A 27,833-nucleotide genomic window follows, 5' to 3' on the forward strand; every position below is an offset into this window, starting at 1 on the left:
ATGTTCAGCTGAAAGCTGTCCCTTAAATGCATTTATAAAATCCCACACATACTGGAAGTGTGCCAGGACATTAGCCCATAGAACTCATGGGGACTGTGATCAATTTTTCTTGTGGACCTGAGCCCATATTTTGGGGTGTTTTATATTTCCAGCTGAAAAGAGTCTACCATGGAAGAGCATATAGCTGTGATTTATCTGGTTGACTTTTCTCATCTGAGCCATGTAGATACCTAAAGGAGGGATGTTGAAGGACAAAAAAAGAGCTGTAACACCCAAGTAGTGCTCCTGAGATCATGGGATGGGAAAACAGTAATGCCACTGCACTGTCCTCATCCATGTATCACTACTCTATCCAGTCCTGGTCACAGGAAACTCCTTTTGAAGACAGAAAGTTTTCACTACTGAAGAGACTGTAAACTCAGTTTATTTTAATATATAAAGTCAGGAACCTTTATTTTCGATGTTTCTTGATGTTGACTCAGTAATAAAACATCCTTTGCAAAATGATGCCCTAGAATTCTTTGTTGAGCCAAGTTTAATAAATTGACGTTCAAAGATGCCCGAGGCATTTTGAGAAATGACTACTGCATAAAGATGACACAAAGAAGTGACAGTTTCTCTTCTTTTAGTTATAATTAAACTCATGTACTGCCCTTTAATGAAATCTGCTCTTTTGTGCATTTTTTCAGTGCTTCAGTAGCTTTAGGACACAATGATCTAAAGAAAATACAGCAGTAGGACATAAAATCGCCTTACTCCAAAAAGCCAAAGTAGTTATGCAGGAAACAGGAAGGTAAGCACTGAACCTGAAGATTGGGCTACAAGCTCTTGTGAGATGGTATATGCTCCAGCAGAAGGAAAAAGCATCAGACTGAACAGAATTGAAAGGAACTGCTGTTTTCGTTTTGGAACTTTGGAAAGCCACCACTGTAGCTTAGCATGCGTTAAAAAAAAGAGGTAAACTAGGACTACCTTGAAAATCAGATACCGAATTTGATAAAAAAGATGCATATGTTCCAACAAAGATAAATTCACAGGGAGAATAATAGGATCCAGCCCAAATTAATTTTCTCTTTCTTGTGAGTCAGGACTATGGTAATATGGCCTCAAATAACATTGAATCTGAATCACATTGCTCTGAACAACTCCCACGTAATATCAGCCCCGACATGCATGATGTTACAGGTCCTGGTAGCCCCACCTTCAGTCTACCTTCAGTCTGAGTATAAGTGAACCCATAAAAAAGATAGATTTATACATTTGGGTTTTTTTTTCCTTTAGCTGCATTTGAAGTTTATGTGCCACAGTAGATTTTCATATATAACAACACTTTTATTATATTTATCAAGACACTTCATGGTTTCCTTAGACATTCTGTGTACAACGATGTGCTGCACTCATTCTTAGTGTTGAAAAATTATTATACTGACCCTTAAATCACATGGCTAGCCAGTATTTGGGTTTTATTGGGTGTTTCCACTAGGAAGAAAGCTGATTACATCCGTCATTCATTGATTACATGAATATTTCTTTGGTGCTATCTTTGGTGCGGTTTACAGAGACTCTTTGCACATCCCTGTTGCCCTGAACACAGGAGGAGACAAATAGGAGGAAGCTGGTCTCCTCCACAGTTCCAAGCTTGCCTTTCCCAAAAACAACCTGATAAAGCCTCCTGGCTCTATCACATACTGGTGTTTCTTTTGCTGCCCCCTAATTCTACATGGGCTTTTCAGCTGCCATCACCAGAGTCTCAGCAGAAGACAGTACCTTATGTTTGGCTCTGTCCTTCAGCGGTGGCTCCATTTCTGAAGCTACTGTTAAGCAACTGGGTTTATTTCAACTCGGAGCATCATAGCCAGCACATTCAAATAAATCTGCAAACCCTAGACAAAGATATACCTGTTCAGAGCTATTAATGTCATATATAACCCAGAATTCTTAACAATGACTTTAAATCCAGCATTGTGCAGATTAAGAGGGACATTTATTACTACAGGCCAACTGACTCCTACGTGTTCAGCACCTCCTGCATACTTTCTTCCCTCTGTTCACATAGCAATATATTACAGAATAAAAATGCTTAATATTTTATCTTGTACTTGATTTGGCTGCTTTAGTTCTCACAGGGGTCAAAAATTAGAAGATGCTTCAAAAATGAACTAAAAAATTTTTATTTTGGACAATCTTTCTTTAATGGCTTTTAGACTATTTTTCTACATCACTGCAAAATCCCGCTGGAGTACAAGAAGCTAATGTGAAATGAATGTTCCATTGAAGGTGCAATTACAATTACTAAAAGTAAGGCATGAAAGAGAGCATCAGAAACATCAATCAGTGTACGACTGAAGTCAAATAGAAAGAAATCTTCCTGTTACAATGTCAGAAAAAATGGCAGATATAAAATGAAAATGTCTCCTCATTGCCTGTGCTGAACAGAAAAGAAAGCTCTAGAACTGTAATAATAATAATAATAATAATAATGACAAAAATAATAGTAGAGACTTAAGGTGCTGAAAAGAGCTTAGCAAAGATACATCATTATCTAGAAGCATTCCAACATCATCAAAATTACCAGGAGCAAAGATTTTAATTCAAACAATCATAATGCAACTGTGGCAGTAATTTTTAATTTTTTAGGTAAAGAAAAATAGTTGGGAGGATCAAACAAGCCATATTTCAGAGGCTAGTTCTGTATCAAGGAGTCACCATGGCAGAAATTTCAATAGCCACTGCCTTTAGGCACAGGCGCAGAAGTCCAACGTACAAGACAACATATAGTACAGAATCCTGTTGAGCAAATGCTCAAGAAGGAGGTTTCAGATATGACTTCAGCCAAACCTTTCACAGCTGTATACACTGAGGCAGACTAAAGGTGGATCTTCCATGAAATGAGCACGCAATATAAGGAATGTGAAACAGGCTGATTGTGTTCACAAGGTTACTAAGCATTTTCAGTGTGCTGTATGCAGTGAATCAGCAAAACTTTGGAAACCCAGAAAACCCAGGAAGATGCATATGATACTGGTATGAGGTAACCATGAAATAAATAAGTTGCAGTGTATGCAAACTGCATAGCTAAAAGCTTCATCCAACACATGGTTTTCCATGAGAAGGGCACCATCAAAAGTGACTCTTAAGATTTTTGACCTGGTATTTAACATGTCTCCATATGAAGACAAGCAAAACAAAGAGAGGGTAGCCTTATAAAAAATATCCTGATCCAACAACACTTCTGTTTTCCTGCAGTCAAGGACAAGATGGCTCAGAAACATTCATCTACCAGCATCACTTTGGCATTCCTCCCAGAACTTTCAGGGTCCGCTTGGCAGAAAATATATAGCTGAATAATTTTAGTGTACTCAACATCTCTTATCCCATGCTTCACAGTCATCTTCCCGGAAGCTCTGCTTAAGCTTAAGGTGTGTAACCATCAGCAACCTCCATATTTCAGCTTCCTCAGTGATAAGAAGGAATCACTAACAGCCTCTGGGGCTATTGCTTTACACAGCAGGCTAAGCTAAGTGTTAGTCTGAATCATGCATGTGTGGGTGCAAAGAGGAAGGGATACACATCAGACCAAAGGCAGCAACCCTGATTACTTGGCATTGATAATCAATTCTAGAGAGGGTTATGATCAGTACAAACACTACCAAGAATGCAGAGACCTCCAGCTCTTGAAATAACAGGTCACGATCAGCAATATCAGTATCAATTGCAAAGTCCATCATACCGAAATGAATTTACTCATCTTAGAGCAACACGCAGCCGGTACTCAGGGCCAGCATGATCTTGGTTCTGTAGCGAAGCCAAAACTGAGCTTGAAATATACCCCAACTGTAGCTGAAGTCAAGTGCCTTGGGGAGCGAAGGAGCCCTCCTCTCCCCAGTCCTTCTGAAAACAAGCATGTGGAGAGGGAAAGATAGTTGGTGAGGACCCTGCACTCAAGGTCATCACATTTTTTCAGAAAAGGTGGCACTCTTCCTTCCTTGAACAAGGGATGACAGCGGGCGCCAGCCTTGGCACTACTGCCTTGTCTTACTGGCACAGTGGTAACAGACCAGGGTTGAAATTAGGAAATCCAGAATATCCGAAACATCTTCGTCAGAGACCAAATTAAACCCAGGAAAATGAAGAGGTCTGTTGTGACTTTTGGCTTCTCATAATAACCAGGTAAATTAGTCCACACTTTATATTTCCTCAGTTGATCCTCTCTGCTGTTTGATCTCTCTGTGCTGTTCATTGAGATTTAGACCCTTTTTGTGATGCTTGTTTGTGTAATTTTCTGTTTTCTCTCCCTCGCACAAAATCTCTTCCTTTACTGCTCTTTGCCTGAGAGGATATCCTCACCCTGTTCACGCTGAAGGGGAACCCTCGCTCTGGCTTGGGTGGTGTGCATTCCCTGCCGTGGGATCAGGTCCCGCACATGCGGAAATCTGCACTGGGATCTTCCTCAGGAACAAAACTGAGTGTTGGATCAGGCCTTTCCCACACACACCTCAGCCAAGGTTTATAAAATGGCATTTCAGCAGCTTCTACTTCTCTGAATATTAATTTCCTCATCTTTCCATATAGCCTCCTTAGGGGATAAGTTAAGATATTTGACCTGTTCAATTTAGAAAGTGTTCTTTCTCAAAATTAAGGATAGCTGTAGCACAGAAAGTCCTTGTGTGACTCCTGGAGTGTGTGCCAGACAATCATATCATGGCCAGTACCTGGGCCACATCCAGACTATCTCCAGAACTAGCCTACAAGAAAGTCAAGTGGCTGCTTTCTCAGATGTACATATGCTAGCTGGAGTAGATTTTAAACTGAGTTTACTACCATTGTGCTCTCCCCCATGATTAAATAATACAATTTAAAAAATAAGATAATGGTCACAAAAAGAAAATACAGAGTTTGGGAAAAGAAGAAACTGGGCAAAGAGAAACCTAAAGGAAATGTTCTCAGAAAGTCAATGGCTTCCATATGGACCATGCTTAAACAATAATTTCAAAGCTGAAAAAAACCTTTGCAGGCCTCAATACTAGGTAAATAACATGGCAGTGCTCCTCTTTTTTATAATAGTTTGGAAGGTCTAATCATCAGTAGAAGGACAACAGAATTGTGTTATTTTTTAACATACACACATTGTTTCAAGACCTGATGAATCATTACATATTGGGTGTAATCCACAAGCCACAGGCCAGTCATGGTTAATTCATATGACAAGGTTTATTTCCACATTTCACTGTTCAGACTGTTACAGAGGGTTTGCATGGTTTTATTTCTTTCCACACCTTTCCACCTCCTCACTGCCAATTTAGGAGCTGTTAGTCGCAGTTCATAGTAATTGTGAGAAAATAAAATTCCATCTGTTTCTGTCAGGAAAAGGAAAGATAGGGAAGGGAATGAGAGAATCAACAGAAAATTCCACTTGCTAGACATCCTTTGCTGCTAGCTATTACTTTTCTAAGGGATGCCTTGCTCAGTTGTATTGCACAAAGTACCTAGCACTTAGCATATGCACAGTATTTTAATTTTATATATGACCTTAAATTCAGCACTTTGAAGAATACTGTGCCAAGCACTATTCTTCCACTGTTCATCTGAATCCACAAATATGACTCCCATGTGCAGATAGTGCCATACAGAACTATTTAACTAATAAGCAGCCCAAAGCCCATTTTTCCCTCACTGGGTTTTCGGCTCCAGACATATTTTTAATAGGAATGTGTAGGAACTCATGCCAGAGTCGTTGAGCATAATAGCAAAATTCAGGCTTCTGTCTTTGCAATCTGTCTTTCCAATAGCTTTGCAATGGCTTAAAGTCGAACAAATAATGAGGAAGAGAGACAGAGAGAGGGGGAGGGAGACACACGCTCAGACAGAAGCGGAGATAGATTTAGGCTAAAAAGCCATTAAGAGTTAAATGATCTGCAAAGAGGAAAGCCTTGAAATCAAATTTCACTTGATATCAATAGGAGATTTAAGAGTGGTATGTTAGAAGAGGCTCCTTTCATGAAAATGCAAATAGGAGCAAGCTGTTTTAATTATAGGCTGTAAGTGTTGCATGCTGGGAGACTAGAAAAAAGTGCAGAAGAGAGCAGAACCATAAAACCTTCCCATCAGTGTTTTCAGGTCTTTTTTTCAAACAACGGTAATCTCAATCGAGCAACATTTTGCAGCTCCATTATGCTTTTTTCCTAGCCCATTGATAGTTTGGCACATGCATACACTGATGGGATTTCTTCTGCTTGGAGGTATCCCTTCAAGGAGGGTCTTGCAACTAAAAGGACAAGATGCTATCTGCTTCCGAAGGGTGGAGGTGCAGGCAACAATCCCACTTTCGTCCTGATCCAGAGATCTGCAACCACTGCTGCCAGGGGCAGGAAGATTAGATCCCATAGTCCAGTTCCCTGGAAGAAAGAGATGGAAGTATCCAGGTGGGGCAGCTACAGACCACAAACCTTCACCAGCAAACAAGGCAGATCTTCCCTACAAGCGGCTGTACGTAACACAAGTCATTAGTCAATAATGATTCAATTCATTATTCATAGTCAGTTTCATTTCCAGTATAAAACAGTGCTTGCTGGCAAGAGGAGAGCGTAAAGAAAACACATCATCAAATATGCTTTACTTAATGTAATACAAATACAAGCAGTTCACCTTAATAGCAGCAGTGACAATTCTCCTTGCCCTTTCCACCTCTTCCTACCGGCTGAGGCATGCAGGTCGCAGCCAGCTCTGCCTGAACACCTTGTATACTTGCCAGCCCCCTAAATTCTAATCTTTCCCCTCCTTCAGTGAGAAAAAATCCCTTCACTTCCATTTTCAAATGGAGAACAAACTAAAACTAAAACACAGTCTTTCAGGAATTAAATATTTGCATACAAAACAAGTCGCAGAATACATTAGTTAGGTATGTGTTTGTTTCAAGTCTGGAACCATTGTGATGATGGCTGCTGAGTAACAATCAGATAATAATAGCTCTGAAATATTCAAAGGAAAAAATATGAAACCCCTCGGTATTTAAAAATACATTCAAGCTTTGATGATTGCATTATGTTTAAGAGAGGCCAATGCTGCTTTCCTAAGGCTTTTTTTGCTTTCCTTCAGTAGATGTCACTGCAGTACAGGATAACTAGTTCCAACACAGTTTTGGGGAAAAGGATAATACTAGTTTCACCAGGGAGTGGTCCACAATGGAGAACTGAAGCCTTATGCTTTTGGATTTTCAGCAGCACTGAGTATCAGTCCTCACATCCAAATTTTTTTCTTATGCCTTTGTTTCTTGGTTGGGACCAAACACAAGGAACTATTCGCTGTCGTGGCTGGACGCAGCTGAAATCACATCAGGGAAGCTAATATGGGACAACCATCATTCTGAACCAAAACCAGCTTTCGTGCACTTCATTCATTTTGCTTCTGAGGACTCAAATCACAACCTTCTTTCTGATGCAGCCTCCAATCAAGTTCTTAATCCCACGTATGCATTATTCTGATCAAGATTTGAATTCTTCTCTGCATTTCTTGCTATAACTTGAAAGCAAAATGTCTACCAGATTAGTTTTTCATTTTTCTGATTTAATGTATTTCACTTTTAAGATGACTTGGCAGCTCATATAGTAAAACAAAATGTTGTTTTTAACTGGGATCGAGGGGTTTTACTTAAAACAAGAAATCTTCAGACGTTAACAGACAATGAAAATACTTGAAAGTAGTATGTTTGCTAAGTTGAAAAAATCCATTTTAAAATATTCCTGGAAATGCCTGTATGTCAAACATGGAAGGACTGAAGCTAAAGACGGAAAATAACAGGATGTGTGTGAGAAGCAACATCAGAAACTGAGGAGGGTTTTACAAGATTAAAAACATACTTTCAGCAACCTCATGTACAGTTAAAGAAATGCGGTTGCTAACAAAGTCATCAGAATTTAGTCAGACCGTACAAACTCCTCCTCTCTTAGTCATTCCTAGAAAACAAACCAGAACTGCAGTCTGCCGCGGCTCCCCCAGCCTAACAACCAAATCCCTTTTCAAAAACAGGAAGGAGAAAGCTTATTTTGGAAACAGGCTTTGTAGCTTCAGGCTCTTTTGTAGACATAATGACTGAAATACTAATGCTGCTCGAGAGCACCTTGGTGAGCACGCAAGATACGAGATCAACAGATCTTTCCCCGGTAGAGGAGAGGGCAGAACCCCTTCACATGAAGAACCCCAGTTGCTGAGTTATTACAAGGAGTGAGCGGTGCATTCGAGCGAGACAGATCCCGTCCCAAAGCTTTGCAGTGCATGTAAAAACACACACTTTGAATTTCACAGGAGCCAAGGCTGCCTGCTGGGAACGTTAGGAGGAACTCGCTCAGCCAGTGGGCATTCTGTGTTCACGTGGGGAAGCTCCCTTTTGATCTCTGGGCATGATTTTATGGAGTGCTCTCTGTAGAAACCCAACCTCCAGGTGACAGAAGCATGGAGAAGCAGCAAGGCCCATGTGGAAAAAAAAATATCCACTTCCAAACAAAGCTCACACTGAAAGAAGTTTTCATGGCTGCTGATAATTTGCAGAAGCAGCTGGAGAAACAGGGAAGTCCCTAAGATAGAAACCAACACCTCTATCAAGCAGCAGAGCCCTCCAGTGCAGACTGCTGAAATAAACCTGGTCTCAGCCATTTAGGTTGCATTCAAGCTCAAGTCCATATTAAGCATTAGTATGGACATCATCCAACCAGACCTGCCAAATGTGATGAAACAGAAAGATCTAAATTTGTTTAGGAATGATGCTGTTAACATCTATGCCTTCTCTCAGCTAAATTAATCACCTGCTACTTTATTAAATATGGTTTCTGTCAGCCTTTCCACCAGCCTAATGGACACATTGAACAAGAGAGAGTAGGAATCAGTAGTTCATTTCCCTCTGCCCTCCCCAGAGGAAAGCCCACACATCTGAGCAACTATTTGCAGATGATCTCTGGAAAGAAAAAGAGAAAAATGTTTTGAGGGACTATGCTTTAAAGCTGCTTTTTCCTGGGATGGCTAAACAGAATTTAGAATCATTATTTTTACCATCCAAGTTTGAAAATTTTGTCTTGCCTTATGCTACATCTTCCTTTCTTGCTGCTTCTACCTGTCTTGTTTCACAGCTTCAAATTTCACACCCACACCCTTCTTTCCTCCCACTCTCTTTGTCTCTGTAAAAAATCCCTGTCATCCATGACTTCTTCATATGTCACTCCCTTCAGCCTCACCAAGTCCTGGATCCTTACGTTTCTCTTCCCTCTCTTTCAGAGGTTTCTCTCTTCCACGCATTTCTCCCCCCAGCTTCGTTTCATGGCAGTCACACTGGGCTTCTGCTCCCTCCCTGCCTATGCTCCTCCCTGGCTACATCGCTTATACTCTTTCTCCATTTTTAGCAGCATTAAATACGACCCTTCTCCACTTGCCCCTATCATTTTCTTTCTGTCTGCTCTCCATGCAGCAGTTCTCTTCAGCCTTGTTCTTTGATTTCAACTCAAGGCATTATTTTATTTTCACGGTATCCCATGTAAGTCTTTGCTGAGCCATCCAATCCCTTTGCTGAAGCATCCCACGTCTCCCTTCTGTGTTCAGTCGGCATTCTTCCTTCAGCTCAGCCTATACCAAAGCTTACTGTCTTGCGGTGATTTTCATCAGCCATATTCTCAGATCTCTGATGCTGCGTTCCTCCCTTTTAAACAATGATCATGTATCTTTCAGCTTCATACCTAAGGTCTTGTTCTCCCTCATGCTTTGTCACTCAGTCTTTCCACAATTTCCAGGACATCAGTATTTATCAGTATTTGTCTCCCCTCTCTTTTCCCACACTTCTTCTTTCCTTTCTCCTTCTATCTCAAGGATTGTTGTTCATTTTCTACCTGCTTCACTCTTCACCCTTATCACCCAAGAGCTGTCTTTCCCCACTGCAAGTTTGTTCTATCCATCTTCAGTTCTTCCAGTTTCCTAGTTAAGTAATTCTCCATTCTCCAGTTGGAGAACATCTGTCATCTAAAGTAGTTTTTTTGCTACCGTGAATCATCCTCCCTCTTACTCTGCTCCTGCATCTCCTTCACTCTCCACATTGGGATCTCACCAATATCTTCTACATGAAGACATCTGCTTTCCATCACTTCCCTTTCTGTAATTCCTTTCCTTCTTCCATGTCACATATTAACAATTTCTCTTTTCCAACTCCTCCGTTTGCCTCAGTTCTTCCATCCTGAGCTAACTGTTGTTCACTCCTCCTTCAGTTCTCACGCTCCCACCAAAAATATTCTTTTTCTGATCCCCTTTTCTCACCAGCTACAGACTGCTCTGCTCCTCTTTCCCATCTCCAAGCTCATTAAACATACTTCTCCAGTTTCATCCCAGAACCTCTGTAAACTAGCCTTCTCTCCTTATATGCAACATAATCTGCTCTTACCAATGTCTCTCATTGGTTTTGAACTGAACCAAAGTTGAAAAATAATAATCCATCATTGAAACCCTGTCCTCCTTAAGTTTCTGTGACTGTCTCTTTTTTTTGTTTTCCCTCTCTGTGTCTGTCCATTACCACTTCATGCCATTTGGAGTTCTTTCAAGACCCACCTCCAGCATTTATGATGATCTAACCCTATGATGATTTAGTTATTATTCTGAATATTCATCTCTTCACTCCAGATCTGCCTGTTTTTATTCAAAGGAAAGTCTCAAAAAATCTGGCTCAGATTTTTCTTCAGGGACATGACCCCAAGAACAGTATGTTTAAAACAACACTTTCAGTTGCATCTCCTTTGCAGTCACCATGACAAATCATATCTAGCCTGCCACTTATCTGCACTTTCCACCTCCATCCTTTTTCTCATAGCCAGATTATGCCGTAATCCTAACAAGACTTTCTTCTAACATTTCTAGTAGAAGGCTTTTTGCATTCATCTGCATACTAAAAACTCATCCGAATTTTCATTATGCCACACATTGATTGCTGCAACATCTGTTTCCTTACCCTTGCCATGCACTACCTTAATAATTCATCATCATTCAGGGAGATGGTAAGTTCTAAATCTTCCTCTCTTACAATCCTTTCTTTGTTCTCCCTATCTTTACAGCATCAGTGTACGCTGTCTTCATTTTCAAGTCCATTTGCAATCTATCCCCACGATATCATGGCTCAAGCTCTTACATCCAGCCTACCCAGGATGATAGTTATCATCTGCTTGTTAAAATTCCAGGTATGCACATCTACGTTATCTCCCATACTGCTCCCACATGCTCTTGCTGAGTTTCTCATAAACACCCACAAAGCCACCTCGGTATTTTCCTTAAAAATCTCTAATTGAAATTCACCTCTGCCACGATGCTACAGATTTGGATAAGTCTAGCCAACTGTCTGTCATGCTGTGTGAACTACCTCATCCTTTCCCAATACTCTCTCACCTGTTACCTCTTGAATTATAAGGTTTTTGGGGCAGGGATCATCTTCTTATTTTGTGTTTGTACGACACCTGATCCACCTGAACAAGAATTCTGTGCAAGAGTGGGACTCTTTAAGTGCAATAGTGATGATATATATGTTACAATAGGTAGAAATTGTAACATCTCAACTGTGTTGATATTGTTGTGCAACCCCTCTCTCTGTGCTATATTTAAATTCATATTTTAGAACATAACCTTCTGTATGCCAGGCTACAAAAAACAAACACGTCTTTTCCCTTGTTAAAAATACATTAAAACCAAGTTATATCTTTGATTTAATTGAAGATTACATTTAGTGGGACAATGTCAGCCTAGATGCAATATTACTGTTTCATACATAAAAGTTTTGGGATTCTGTATACAGATGCTAAATGTAGTGGCATGGGCTCTCCATTAGGCTTGGCTTAGTAAGACAGTTAATAAATTCTAATTCTTCTAGAGAGGAAGGGTGATTCTTCTTTCCTGTGGAAACTTACTCTCTTAGAAAATAGGTCAAAAGAGCCCCAACTGGGGGATACTGCTGATATAGGTGAAAGCAACAGTAACTAAGTAAAGTTTAAATGCAACCAAGAGAGAAAGGAGTACGAGGGTGAAGTCCGACAGAGAAGGAAAATAGAGTATTTAAATATGAGAGGGGCATGCTTTGGGAAACTGTTTATGGAAAGTTACAAATCCTCTGAAAACAAAACTGATTTTAAGAAAATAATCACCGGAAAAATATGTGAGCTGTCCTATCTAATCTGTTTTCATTCTGACATCATTGCTAGGGACACCAGAGCTCCATGGGGGAAAAAAGGGGTGGAAGACGATGTGATCTGTGAGACCATAATGATGTATGTCAGCACCATTATTCTGAGATGAGCTGAGGACTGCAGCGTTGATGGGTCTAGACATACAGGAATTGCCCTCAGAGGTTAAGACACAGACTACTGCAACAGAAAGCCACCCTGCAATCATGTCGTCTTACCCCCTGTCTTGTTCCAACCAAATGCTGACAGAAAACCATGAATTACGCTCAAGGATGAAATACCTCACGGGCAAAGCTACCTACGTGCACACTGAAGGTGCCTATTACACACAGTAAGAGATATTAGGATGAATGAAATCCATTAACCATAACTGGTCATTATTATTGAAATAAAGATGTATAGTTCTTTGAAATGTCAGATTGTCTAAATTACTGTAGTCTGGAAAGAAATATTATTTAACTTTATTCTGTGTACTATTTTCTTGTCATGGAGAAGTTACAGAAACACACTGACTTTAGAATCATAAAAGAACAACAAAAGTGTTTTTACTTTGCTAAAAGTCAATTTACTTCATCAGAAAATACAATGCAAATGATGGCTTGCACACATAGGTCATTTTCATCAGGTATCAGCACTGTCATAAACACAATAAATTACAGTAAAAAGTGGACCGAGTTCAGAGCATCTAGATAAATGTCAACAACTCAATTATTCATCTTTGCTTCTGCAAGTCAAAACAGTCACATCCTGATCTTGCAGGTTATAATTAGGCTGAGTCCTGACTCTGTAAAAGCAGAACGTGTATCTTGCAATCTACCCACATATGTTTAGGAAGCCAGAAGAAAGGGCAGTGGTAATGCATAAGAGGAGAATATAGCAGGTGGCTAAGCAGCACAGAAAACCTATTTTTAAACTAAGAGGCAGAGAGTAGGTAAGCTCTAGATCACTGGTGCTTTTCATAGCCTAAACAAGTCGTGTTAAATAAGACAGCAACAGACCAAGCACTGTTTCTTCTGTTACTTCCCCCCTCCTGGAAGGGCTCTGTTTGGCTTAGAAGCGCTGGGCAGACCAGCTAGCAGTTCTGTGGTGGGGATGCGCAGAAAACCCTCATCCCTGTTGAATCCCCACAAACACCCGTACCAGGCAAATCTTGTGGAGTGAACCACTGGCCATTTCGGTGACGGATGGTTGCAGCACCCACCAAATGGAGGAGGAAAAAAATGGGTTTGTAGCCCTTGCATGGAAATGATTGCACAGGGAGGAATAAAGCCATAACTCTTTGATCGTGAGCCCAGTCTTCAAAATGAAATGATCCCATTCAAGAGCAATACTTGCAAATTACACTTTTTAAAATATGCATTTTAAGAAAAGCTTTGTAAAAGGCTGTCAGTGCAGTTATAGCAAACTCTACCACCTGAGAATTGTGACTGTTGGCCTTTATTGCACATATTAAATATGCAACGCTGTGTAGGAAATTCATGATAAAATTCTTTTTAAATTACTGCTTGCCCAACTGAGAGCTTGGTTCCTGGGAAAGCAACAGGCAGTTTGTAAAGAATAATAATAAAACCAGCATCACTCCCTCTTGTTGCATTGTTTTCTCTCAAGACCCTAGGAAAGAAACAATATCTATTCACTTCTTCATGGTTTTTGTTTCTTCTGTATGTAATGAAATGTCACTGCAAGAAAGAATAAATGAATAATCTGCTCCTATCCATGTGCCAGTTTCTGCACTTTTCAGCTAGGCGAAACTCCCATTGATTTTTGCCGGTTTAAAGGCTCTTCTAAAATGCTGTGATAGTATCTTGCCCCACGTATTTACCTTTATACCTGTCTAAACCATATGGATAATGCTACTTACTCAGTATCCTCTTGCTATCAACTTCCACTGATGCTTACATCAAATTTATTGCTACTTGGCTCTTAGCGTCAGTGGCTTGATACAGATGCAGTGGGTAAGCAGCTCTTTCCTACCAAGACTGCATTACATTGGTTAGCCGTCAAACCAGTAGCTGCCTGTACGCCTAGCGGATACAATGACTTATAGGCTCTCCTAGAGAAGACATGTGTAGGACTTGGCACTTCACGCTGTTTCCAGCAGAACAGATCAGACTGCTCTGATCTGCACTGGAGAGCCAGCCTGACACCGAGCCAGCTAGTTTGTGGGACCAAAAAAGGAAGCCAAGACAATGTGGCTGCTGCCTTCAAGTGTTTGTCTCTGGCCTGGATCACTCCACAACCCCCTTAGGAGTCCCTGGAAAAAACACTTAGGTGGCCAAACTTGAGCGTTTCCCCTCCTTTTTATGGGAAAAATGGCTAAAAATGGTATCTTGTTATGAATGAGACCTGCTGCTTATTTGTATTCAGAGTTGTAACAAGTATTCATATGCTTGTTTTACCTGGTAAATCATATTTTTTCCTATATTTTATTTTAGTGACTTGGTGGAGTCTAGTCTAGCTTCTCAAAACAAAATCTCTGTTATAGACCATGATGTACATGTCAGAAATAAAGGGCTTGGCCTCCACATCCATGCCTGATTTGCAAGGGTTCACATTAGAAAATTCTCTTTTTAGTTGAGTGAAATTAGCCTTAAGCTTTTGGACGCAGTAAACAAAAATCTGTTGTACTCTAACATTTCTGTTACAACCACAAGATGAGGGAGAAAAATATTATGATGAATACTGAAGAAGCCCAGAAGACAAGTGAGCGATGATGTTTGATTTCAGGCATGTAAAATTATGGACTGCTGTCCTTTTTGAAGCAAAGCTCAAGATGAAAGTTTATAATAAAGTGTTCTATCTTCTCTATCACATACCATATTATGAGAAACATCCAAAAGAAGGCAGATCTCAGTAAAAAGAGTAACTACATCATGTTAGTGTGTGAAACTGGTTACTTGTGAGAAGCACTGTAGGAAAAGGAAATTGATTTTGTGTAGGCTATAACAAAAAATCCACGGTTCTCTGCTCAGATTTTGCCACAGCAGTGGTTCTGTCTATGCCTTCTCACAAAAATTCAACATGTACTGTATCACTTACAATCTGGCCTCATATTAAAACGACAAGATACACTGATAGAAAAAAATTGTTTTAATTGCTAGCATATGTTACCGGAAATTCATTTAGTTATTTTTAAGCATTAAAGCATTACCCAGTCATTTATCTTAATTTTTAACTTGTAGCACCACTGCCTTCTATCCTGGAATCAGTTACAGGCATAGGGCGATAATTAAGGACCACAGAAGCCATTGACAATATCTGGAGTAGCAACACTGCTAGCACATTTTCTACCCTTTAGACAACAGCATCACATCTTGAACTTCAGTTCAAGTTATCCTTGTAGGTATGGATGATGTGATGTACTCCTGACACAACAATATGGGAAGATCTATATACAAACTGGGAGTTTTGGCAGACTTCTAAGCATCAAAGTTTCAGAAGATCAGATTGACTGCCTGCCGTGAACCATGCATCAGGTCTTTCAGATGTTACATTGGAAATCCTCTGGCACCTTCCTTCTGAACTACAAAGCTCCAAGTCTTTGACTACACTAGCAAGCACCAAGGCCTAACAGAAGACCTGTACAGTGCAACAGTTGGTGCTGAGGGCCTGATCTCCAAGCTGTACACATTTCAGGGATTCCTAGTGTTCGACTAGTTCAGTTTGAGTCCCACTGAGTGCTCATTTGTGGCTGGAATGCATTAGCTGCACTCCTGGAGCACCTCTGCCAGTTTAGCTTCATCCAAAAGGGATCTACTTCATGTACTCCAACACCACTCCACACTGTGAATCAAAGCAGTGTAAGCAGAGATGATGACGGCATTTACTTCAAAAGTGCATCCCTGATCCAAACTAAAATGCTTAAGTGCCCCAAGGCTCATGAATCAGTTCTGTGGAACGACAAACGAAAATGTGGAGCCTGATTTTTATGCACTGCAATGCCTTAAGTTCTGTTATCCGCGCAGATTTTTTTTAAGGTTCATATCCTTACAAAAGAAATACACTTTTGGTTAGTGTTAGATTAGCAATACTCAACCATCGCTGAGTCCTACGGCATGCTATGTCCAGTGGGCTTCATAACATTTTTCTAATTTAAATAACCATTGAAGCATACCAAGAAAATGGGAGCTGAGTTCAAGCATCCATAACTTGCAGAACTGCATTTTGCCATGATGCATCTGATATTTGATGTTTGCCTGAAAGTGGCAGCTGAAAGTGGCTTTAGTTTTTAACTGTATTTTTAATTTGTGTGAGCAAAGCTGGAAAGTGTAAGCCTTACAGGCGGCAGCAACAGAATCTGCAAGCCGAGATTACGGTTTTGCAAAGGCTGGAGAAATGCTTGAGTGCTGCAGACATTTTCACCGTTTCAGGAGCTGATCTGAGAAAAAAGGAGACACTGATTTTTAACATCCCCACTGCCCTTCTCTCCTTCCATCCAGCAAAAGCAGTAGCAGTTCCTACGGCCCTTCTCCACCCCCTCCCCGTTCCGCACACGGGTGACTAACGGCTCTGCGTGCCGGGGGCGTGGATCAGTTTCCATGCCAAAAAAAAAAAAAAAAAAAGAAAAAAGAAAAAAGGAAAAAAAAGCCCATCCGTTAGGCGAAATCCCCCCGAACGAGAAGCCACCTGCCCCCCTCCCTGTCCAGGGGGCACCACGTCCCTCACGGCCCTGCCCTGCTGCCGGAGGCTGACCGCCCGCACCTCCACCTGCCTGCGCTGCCAGCAGCGGAGGTGTCACTCATGACTGCTGCCGCTTCTCCTGCAGCCGGACCTCCCCCCGGCTACCGCCCGCCGCCGCCTCTCCCCCGACACGACCCCCAGGGGCCCGGCCCCGCCGCCGCCCGCAGCCCCGCGCCCGTTGCTCGGCAGCTGCGAGTCAACCGAACCTGCCGCGAGGGCGGGCGGCGCCGAGGCTGGGGGCGGTGCCGGTGGGGGGACGGAGGGGAAGGATCATCGCTAGCTCCTATTGGTCAAGGAGGGCACGGGCGTGGCCTGAGACCAGCTCTTTCCTCTGCTACTGGTGGGAGGAGGTGTCAGTGCGGGCTTGAGGGTGGGGCCTGGCGGCTAGTGGTGACGGTTGAGCGCCGCGCTAGGGAGGGACCGCGGCGGGCGGGGGAGCGGAGTGAGGGGGCAGCGGCGGGCGAGTGAGCGCGCGCCGCCGCGTGTAACGAGAGCAGCGGCAGCGCCGGAGCGGAGGTAGGGGAGCTGCGCGGGACCGGGCGAGCGCCGGGAGGTCGCCCCTTGCCCTCCGCCGCCCTCACCTGTCACCTCCCGGCTGCCGGGATCTTGCCGCTGCGGCGGGGCAACCCCGCGCCTCGCCCGCTTCCCTCGGCTCCGTCCCTTCCCTCCCACCGCCGGCCAGCCGCGCGACCCCCGCCGCTCGCGCCCCCACCGCCGTTGGGCGGCCGCCGCCCACCCTCCCCCCATCCCGCCGGGAGCCGTTTCCTGGCGCTGCCGCGGCGGGCGCGGAGCCGGTGGGTGTCTCCGCCGACGGGCAGCGCCGCGCCCCGGCTCGCAACCCAGGTGCGCCCGGCCTGCGGGGGGCGGAGGGGACGAGGCTGCGGTGCCCGGCGGGGTCTGGTGGCGGCGCGGCGTCCGCTCGGCGCCCCTCTCGGGAGGGGCAGAGCCCGCGGGCGCGGCCCCTCCTCGGTCCCGCTGGTCGTGGTTTCACTGAGGTGCCCCGGGAGGGGGGGGGGGGGGGGGCGGCCGCCTGCCTGCCTGCCTGCCTGTGGGATTCCGCCTGTGTTCCTTCTCTTGCGCTAGCTCTCCCCTGTTCCTCCCTGATACCCTCTTCCGTCTGGGGAAGGGCTCATGGCTTTTTCAAAAAAGATACTCCGTAGATTATTATGATTTGAGGAAGGGAGTGTTAATCTGGTTTGTTTGGGGTTTTTTTGTGGGTTTTTTTCTTTTCTTTTTTTAAATCAGTCGCAGTATTGCTGGGCTTGTGCATTTTCTGTGCCAGTTACAAGAAAATACACTAGTTGTTATCAGGTAGGTAGGTGGTGATGGAGAGCATCAGAGGGGACAACACCCAGGAGAGAAGGCTGTTCCTCAGTTTGAGCCGCTAGGAAGAAGAGGGATGCCGGGATTCCCATTGCTGGGCTATTCCTTGATTCTGCTCTCAGGTTTCATCTTTTATATTGGTCCGTGAGCAGGGAAAACTCGGTTGCTATGCTTGGACTTGAGCATGTGCAAGGGAAAAGGATTTTTTTTCGAGCAGGGTTTTGTGTGTTTGCAGCAATGCCTCTTCCTGGGCTGGAGGAGCAAGAAGCTCTCTTCCTATTTTATTCTCTTTGGTGTATGTGAGGGCTCTGCGTGCTGTTGCTGAACTACTCCAGCCTCGTTCTCAGAGATCCTCCTTCTGTCTGCATCGTGTGCTGCCTACCATTGCTGCGGCAGGTAGCTGTCTGAAACAGCAACAGCGTGAAACTGCCATAGTGAAATTAGTAATGATCATGCAAATTCCTGTGTGCTGTGCCTTGGGTGAGGGAAGCTATTACCTGACTTCTACTCAGTGGACTTGTCAAGATGGTAATACATTAGTCACAGTCATATCTGGAAGAGTTCTTATTTATTGCAAATACATATTTATTTAGCAAAGCTTTGGAATGTCTCAAATAGGCTATGAGAGAATATAAAACACAGGAGGGCTAGGAAAATCCATTGGCATACTGATAGATGCAGATCATGAATGGCCTTCAGGTTCTGCAGTATTGCAGGAGAGAAGTTTTAAATTGTCCTATTAGTTTCTTTTGTTGTCCTCATGTGTGTCTGCTGTTTTTCAGAGAGATGTTGAGCACCTCCGGCTTCCAGTATAATGAGTGATCAAGTTGGTTTCTTGGCTAGTACAATCTACAATTCCCACTTCATTTTACTATCTATGAGGACACTTAACTATTTTTTTTCCCCAGATCTCAGTGTAAGGGTGTCAAATCTAACATGTCAAATAGTCTGTTGGGTTTGCCTAAAACAACACGATCTTTAAGATTTTTCTTGTCTTAGTGTGTGTGTGCTGACTTAACGGCGAAGAGATCTGCAGTTGGGGGCAAAAAAAAAGCAAGCTTTCTATAAAATATACCTGCCTGTAGTAGAAACATGAAGCGCCATTTTAATAGGTGGATTGAATAATAGAAGTATTGGCTTTTTCTGTTGTACAGACTTAAATACTACCTCTAGTTGTGTGGGTGTTTAAGATTTCTCTCGTTTTGCTCATTTGGCAATAGGAAGGAAAATCTCCCCCTTTGTACTTCTGGCAAGATGTTCTGCAAGGAGAGAGCTCTCTGCCTAAAGAAGCCTCCGCATTGAATAACTCTCAGGAGTATGGCCTTGTTTATCGGTATTTACCTACAACTGTAGTATTTAGGGATTTAAATCAAAATTGTATCAAAATCTTTGTCACCATGTTTTAGCCCTTTAGATTTTTCTGACATGCAGAAAAACTGGATGATATATTACGATGGTGAAAGACCATAGTTTATAGGAAAGGGGAGAAATCTAAAGCTGTAGCAATCGAGTGCTGCAAGGAGCAAGTGCTATACTATATTTTGGAACTAGTTCTTTTGAATTAATTTCAGCCAGTGCTTAGACTTGCAGTTGAAAGCAGTTATCATCATTCAAAAATACACATGTAAAAAATACTTGCATTATGCCTGATTTTCAACTTTAATTGAATGTTGACAATTTTAATGAATCTGATATATAATCCATTATTGGTTTACATTAAAGATTTTTTTTTTAATGTTTTAATTTGAACTGTATGGAAGCTGAAACTAGAAATTTGTTTTGATTCCTTTTGTCTGACTTGAAAATGAGAGTTGTAGCAAACCTGTTAGTGTTGTAGCTGATCTGCTATGGCTTAGTTTTCAAAACTTGAAGTGTTGAAACAAGGAAATTGCAGATCCATTTTAATGTTCTCATAGATCCTTTCAGTTTAGTTTAATAATGATGAGGGAAAAATATGCTTTGAGATTCAAATACTGAAATGTTTACTGTAGCTCTATATTCCTAACAAACCCCTTGAGAATATCAATTTCATAAGCCTTTTTTACTAGTGAAATAGCTACAGGAAAATATAAAAAATTGTATGGTCAGTATAGAGAGAACCTCTTTATAAAAAGAGGTTTGGGCTAGTCTGTTGGAAACTATTATTGGAGCACTGGTATAGTTAACACCATGTTCCAGTATTTAAAGGGTGGCTACAAAGAAGATGGAGACTCCCTTTTTACAAGGAGTCACATGGAAAAGAGGAGGAGTGATGGGTACAAATTACTCCTGGGGAGATTCCAATTGGACACAATAGGAAAGTTTTTGACAATGAGAACAGTCAGCCATTGGAATAATCTCCCCTGGGAAGTGGTGGATTCCCCAACATTGGACACCTTTAAGATTTGGCTGGACAGGGTACTGGGCCGTCTTATCTAGACCATGCTTTTGCCAAGAAAGGTTGGACCAGATGATCCTTGAGGTCCCTTCCAACCTGATACTCTATGATTCTATGAGCTACAGTGCCAGTGTGGTTTGACACTAACAGTGGCTATTTCTGTTGTTGTATGGAGCAGAACTATCTGAGTGGGAGGAGAGCTAAGACTGCAAGTACAAGGTAGAATAAGAGAATAACTTCTGTATGCAGAAAACACCCTCTCTCTATATATAACGAAAAGCCAGTTCAGTGCTGTTATAAAAATAGCTATTTATAATACTGACTATATATGGATGCTCTTGAAAACTGTTCACATATAAGCATTAGCTTTTTCTCTCTCACACACAACACTCAGCAGTAGAAATCTGGAAAGAAAAAACTAACCAGCCGTCTTCCTAGATATTATTTAAGCTCTAGATAAGGTATGAATTCTTATTTATGTGAATTTTCTTGAGCTTATATGCTTACTCTGAGCAGAGCATGAACATGGATCATGAAACAGTAATCAGAGGGAGCTACCCAGAATATGTGTTGATATGGAGGATAAATGAAGTCATAGTGAACTATGTGCTCATCGAGTGAAAGGAACAAGAATGGCTTACATTTGTCATAACTTCTATTTGAGAATTTTAAAGAATTTTAGCACTACTCATGAGCTAAAGCTAGCAACTCTGGATTTTTATCTTGATTTTTACATCAGAACATCAAGGCATAAGAATGATCAATGACTTGCTATCACTAAAGAATGTATGTAATATAATGAGTAATAGAGTTTATTTCCTGGTTCCAAATTCTGTGTTCTAACTATAATACTTCAGTGTCTAGATGGAGATTTGCTTGTGAATGGTAATACCAGCTTTCTACATCAGAAGCAGTAAGAATTAATTTCATAATATAAATTAAAATGAGCATTAAAACAATACATAAGTAAACTGAGGAAATCACTGTTACAACATCAGCCCTTTTGCTGAGTCTGTGCAGTTTCATAATATTAAATATGGATGAAGGAAAAATGTTAAACTTCTGAATGTTCACAACACTGATATATTCAGCTTTTAAAAATAAGTCTTTTTTATTTAGAATGTGATAATGTATTTCTCTGTCACGATGTTGAATAAGATATTTTAGCATAGCAGAAATAATTGTGTTAAATATCTTGATGAAATCACAATGAAAGAACAAAATAAATTTAAAAGGTTCTACATGTCTTAAACTCTGTTGCTATAGAAATATTGCATATATTTTTTTTTCCTCCCTTCTCTGAGGCAACCATGAGAATTTCATAGGAATAGGCTAGCCTTCAGAGAACTTCCATGCCTGTTTCCTTTAGGCAAAATAACTTTCAGAAACGAATGCATAGACTCTCAAGTTAGACTTGTGTTCTGCTTCTCTGTTCATGTGAATATTGATACCTAGGTTATGTTTAGTTGCTGTGGAGTCAAAATAATATATTGCTATGTCTTAAAAGGAAGAAAATGTGTATGGAGTAAGTAGATGGTTGTAGTTAATATATGATGACTTTCCGTGATACTTATCTGTGATACTGAAGTGTTTAGGTCTCCAGAAGCTTTTAATTCTAGCTTTAGTGCAATTAGATTTATTTTTCTAATGTTACTTCAGAAGAGATGTTAGTGTGTTCCAGTTTGGCTTCAAACTTGTATTCCTAATCTAAGCTGGTTGAGCCTTCTAGTGTTGGAATTGCCCGTTAATGTCTTGAAAATTAATCCTTTAGTTGATTTATTTTTAACAATAGGATAACTTAATTTAACACTGACACTTATTTTGGAAAAAGAAGACAATCTTGCTGTGGGTGGCATTCCTGAGAAGTACTTTCCTGGCAATATTTTAAAAAAAGGGGGCGGAACCCCCAAACCGAAAAACCAAATTTCTTCTCTGAAAAAACCAAAATATGATTCAATTCTTAACTGACTCCTCATTATGCCAGCCACGTAGAGCTCCATTATTTTGGTGAATTGTATCACTGTCTCCGTTAACGTTTTCTTACAGATGACTGTAGAAGTACAGATGTTAATGGTAACATACTGCTTCATTCAACTGAAGGAAAGGGAGGATGTGGCTGTAAGGTTTAGTAGAATCAAATATTTATTCAACTATTAAGTGTAAAAAAAAAAAAAAAGTTCTTGGAGCTTGAATGTGAAAACAAAACTTTTTTAACCCCTTTCTCCACTTTTCATCATAATTAGGTGTCAGTGTTTAAAAGTCATCATGCATTGTAGGAACTGTACATTTCTTAGCGAATTCAGAGAAATGGTTGGCACTTACAATAATTTATTTGTAGGGGAGAATTTTTATTTAGCTTAGTTCCTTAGAACTCTATTTTGGTTGATCTCATCATCTAACAACTAATTGTGAAGGCCTTGTGTTTGTGGGGAAACCCATAGTTTTCAAACTCATAGAAGTTGGTGTTGTGATCTTGAAATGGATTTTTTTTTAAGTTCCTACTGAATTGATAATTACCTGGGTTAACTATCTGGCATAGAATCACTTGGAGTTTTTCAGTATGTTTGGTTTACTTTGAGTGAGCTTAGTGCTCATGAAGTGAGCAACTACGCAGCTGTAAAGTCCCACTTACATGTGAAGTAAGTGAATAGCTACTTGAATGTACATCAGTTCAGTGCTTTACGGTCTCATCCCTTTCTGACATTGAGAAGGTAGATCTTTCTGTTTGGTCTGTATGTGATAGACTAGGTGACATTTTAACTTGTTATAACAACCTGATTTCATGGCCACAAAATAACTGCCAGCTGGTAACTTTTTTTAAGCTTTGTACCAGCAAGTGGGACTTTGTGCTTACATATTTATCTTCAAAGCATAGAAACTTTTGAATTAAACTTGAGAGCACAGTAAATTTGTGTTTATAAGCTTACTACTTGTTGCTACATTTCCTAATCTTAAGAAGGTCATATTTATTTTTTGTGTAATTCACATCTCTCAAACTCCCTGTGTGTGCCTATGCGTCCATCAACACTATGCTGGTGTTGGTAGAGCAGAAGGTCCAGTGTGCCTTGTATGTTGCAGACTCACAATGCTTGGTGGTGTGCACTGCTCTTTTTCTTTCCTCTCTGAAGTGTCCAGATGAAATGCTTTTAATCTGGACAGCATTTATAGATGATGGCGAAGAGGAAACTGTTCTGATGGGAGTCCTGTAGTAAATAAGCTTCAAAAGCTTGCTGGAAGGATTTGGGTGTTACTCTCTGCTGGCTCTTACTCTTACCAGGCATACTGAAATTTGTTGTATCTTGCATGCTGCAGCATATCATGTTAGTTGCAGGTTCATCAGAGCAGTTTTCCATGAATAAATGTAATATAGTTGGATTGTTCTGCATCTTCCAAGATGGTGGGTTTTTTTTATAGATTGCATTTTTGGCTGTTATCTGAAATAGTAATAGCAAAACCAAGGTGCATGGAAGGTGGGGATATGTCATAGTCAGCTCTTCGTAGAGCTCTTCTAGTCAGAGCTATTACACTTGTTCTAAATTCCTGTTAACCTGCTGTGTTCAGTAAAAACTTTACAGTAGCTGAAAACAAATTGCAGGAAAAATTTCCTCTTCTGTTTTTTATTTTGAACACTTGGCAGCATTTTGCATTTTGTTTATTCCCTGGAGTCACTTAAGCCCTCTCTACAAATATTTGTGCACATGTAATAAGTTAAACATATGTTTAACTTCAGTTGTATTGCTTATGGAGAAGTGTATGCAGGATTGGGGCCCATCTGACTTCAGTTTTTCTTCACCTCTGAAGGGGTCACATAAATCTTAAAACTATCAAAACATACAGCACCTCCTGTAGTATATGAAACTGTTTTTAATCTCACATCTTAATTGATATTTCAAATTCATGTTGTTCAAAGTAGTTGGTAGATGTACTGGCAGCTCTTAAGTGTTTTCTCTGTTGTTAGAATATACTTTGGGGATGAAAAATAGGGGATGGGCATAGATTTATGATAACTTGCAACAAGTTTTCTTCTTATGTTATGTACCATTTGAGATCAAAAAAAGTTTAATTTGCTTATGGGTTACTTTTGTATAGAACTATTCATCCAAAAGTTAAAGCTGTTTGTTAGTCAAAGAGTAGGCAATTGTCATAGCAGTGACAGTAATGTTAATAATTTTCAATTGTGAACCTCCAAACATACACTTTTAAAAATTATATCCTTTTTTATTGCAAGATGGGTGTTCACTGAAGTGAGGCTGAATCTATTAATAAATGTAGAATACCCCCTCACCAACTTTCTACTGCTGTTTTTAATAGGATTGCTTAGGGTATTTTGAAGTGATAATTGACATCAGGGATGGAAGAGGAATCTCAGGAGGCTGTCTAGTTAGACCTTCTGCTCAAAAGCAGTATTTTCCTAAAAATATATTTATTCCTAAAATGTCACTAGGAAGAAGTTGTGTAAAATTAAATTATTCTTCTCTTTCCAGGGCATCTTCCCCCCCCGCCCCCCCCCCGCTCAACTCATTTTAATGACACTGCTGCATTATCTTCTTTTGAACACTTGAAAAGAGAATTCCAGCTAAAAGGAAGCAAAGGTCTTTGGTGCAAACAGGTTTTTTTTTTCTCCTTTTGATTCTGATCTCCCTCCTTTTTTTGTTTCTACTCTTAATCTGCCACATCCACAATGTTGCCATCTGGTTGTTTGCTTAACCTCTGCAAAAATGCTTCCAGTCTTCCTTGCCTTGCTTGTCAGACAAGGACGGAGTTGCAGGATCCCTGAATCCGCCACTCCAGACATGCACGCATAGTATGCTGTTATCTACCTACATCTATAAGCTTTTAAAAAACCCAAAAGAAACCCGCAAGACCCCTCACCTTAACTAATCCTTGTATGAAAACACCTACAATGAGTCTATGCTCGCTTCAGAAGTTTCATGCTTTAAAAACTTGAGTCTACCTTATGGACCTCTTCACGCTTTCCTGATCCATCTGTTCATCTAGCACAGCTTCTTCTCTATCCCTTCACACAATCTTAGGCTGTTGAAATGCAAGACGCCTTTGCAGATTCTTTAATTGGTAGTAGTCTTTATTATCCCTTCTCTACATCTTTTTGTATTTCTTAAAAAAAAAAAAAACAACACAACAACAACAACAACAACAAAAAAAACCCAAAAACCCAAATGCCACAAAAACCAACCCCAAAAACCCCAGCCCAAAATCTGGTGTTTTCTTTCCCCTTTTTTTGTTGGTATTATTATTATGAAGGATGTTTTAAATTACATGCCATTACAATGCTTTTATGCAACCATTCTTTTTCTACTTAACTGTGAAATCTTGTTTGTGTACAGCTTGTGTTTAAAGACAGTTATTTGTGGAGCGCTGTAGCTGTACACCATGATGTACAGTCAGTAATGTGTTGATTCGGTAAGTCTATAGACTAAAGCTACTACTTTATGCAGTGTAGCCTATCATAAAACAGAAAACCTTCAAGTGGGGAGTGGCTAGTGCTGATGAAATGCTTTGTGGAACAGGTGGGACTTCAAAGTTTTATTTTAGTTTGAGGGAAGGTTGCTTATGCAATTGTTCCATCTGTCCATTAGCCTGTCCTCCCACCCTGCCAGTAGCTTCTGAACCACTTGCTCAATTCCTAGTCAGCTTTGGCAGAGGAGCAGTGTTCTCCAGCTCTGTTGCAGGCATACAGGTCTTACAGAAACAGGCAGATGGTTAGAGAAGAGACTGGGCAAGAAACAGAGGGAACTCCGTTCTGTGTCTCTGGTCAGCCTGTAGTAATACCTATCATGGCATTTGCTGCCTTTTGCCAAGCTAGTGTGCAAAGTAAAGGTAGTATGGAAAGTGAGAGACGTGAAGCTGATGTGAGGCTATTGCATTGTGCATAATGGGGGAGATGTCATGGGGGCAATAATTTGGGGATGTTATTCTAGGAGGTAAGGGTACTCTTATGGGTGGGAGACCTGTTTGACAGTTCCTGATGTAGGTTATGCAGAAGTGTTTTTAAAGAATTTCCTATCTTTAAAGGAATTGAGGGAAGAGCTGCTCAGTTTAAACCTATCATAAAGAGCAAGGAAAAAGGAGAGAATTGTAGGTGGAATAGAAAACATGTCATCTGATGTACGTGGGTAAGAGGTACATATCCTACAGTCAGTGACAGAAATATGAACTTGATGCAGGAAGAAGAGTGGCAGCCAACCAGGAGGAACTTCAAACATAGAACTTTGTATATAGAACAGAGAGGGATTAGAGAGAAAAGAGGTGCTGTAGCACAGCAAAATGAATCAAAATCACTGAAATATTTCTTGAAAAACTTGGAGGGCTGAAATGTTATGTTCAGTTTAGGATTTCAAGAATTCTGCAACTTCAACACAACAAATGGGTTGCTTGACTTTCTTTAAAAACTGTACTACTGCTATAAAAACAGATTTTGGTATGAAGGTGACAGTGTGGGATGCCCATGGTAATAGTAGTGAAACAGTGTTTTCAGAAGGTGAACCTTGACTCTGCTTTTCCTAACCAAATAGCTATTCCTGTCATTTGGAGATCGTTAACTCTGTTTCAGTAAATTCTATACACATTGACATTTTAGTTGCCTAAAGCTCTGTGACTGAACAGCATATTTGAAAAAAATCACGGCCTTACGTCTGTTAACCTAGTTGTTTTTCAGTTGCTTCTGCTAACTCAAATTATGTCATGTAACTCGGAAAAAAAAATCAATGTATATTTGTACTTAATGTATTTGAAACTTAAGATTGTTTTAACTACAAGTTTGTATGCTGGGAGATGTTTGGGTTTTTTTTGTTTTGTTCTGTTTTTTTGTTTGTTTGGGGTTTTTTTGATAAATCATATTTGTTTATATAAATCATCATAAAATACAGTGACTAAAATTGTGTTGCAAATAATATGTATGGATGAGGGGAGATAGGATGAGGGGAGATAGGAAGATATTTGTTTTAAGGCCAAAGTCTGCTCGCCTTTGATCGTACAAAGTACTGAACAGCCCTGGGAGGCTAGGAGGCCTATCCTGTATTTTTCCACACCAGTAAAATGGGTGACTTTTGTTTGACTGTTCCAGTTATATTCACTTAAAATAACATTTGAGCTATTGTTGGCTATTTCACTGAAAGTGGAATGGCAGATCAAGCTTGTTAGCTTGCTCTTCTTCAAAGAAATTAACAAAGAGGAAGTATGCTGTCCTTTTAAATAATTAGACTACATAAAGCTTCAATGCTAGTGAAAAAAGATTGTTC

At 40.8% G+C, this 27,833-nt stretch overlaps 1 protein-coding gene across 1 annotated transcript in view; it reads left to right on the top strand.

The window, feature by feature from the left end:
* The first annotated feature begins 17,361 nt into the window (after positions 1-17,361).
* CDKL5 (cyclin dependent kinase like 5) overlaps positions 17,362-27,833 on the top strand; it is a 133,770-nt gene continuing 123,298 nt past the window's right edge. Inside the window, exon 1 of the mRNA XM_050899380.1 lies at positions 17,362-17,390. The gene's annotated coding sequence lies outside the window, so the exon portion shown is untranslated. The remainder of the gene's footprint in view (positions 17,391-27,833) is intronic.

Source organism: Gymnogyps californianus, chromosome 1 (assembly GCF_018139145.2).
Source record: "Gymnogyps californianus isolate 813 chromosome 1, ASM1813914v2, whole genome shotgun sequence".
Taxonomy (NCBI): Eukaryota; Metazoa; Chordata; class Aves; order Accipitriformes; family Cathartidae; genus Gymnogyps; species Gymnogyps californianus.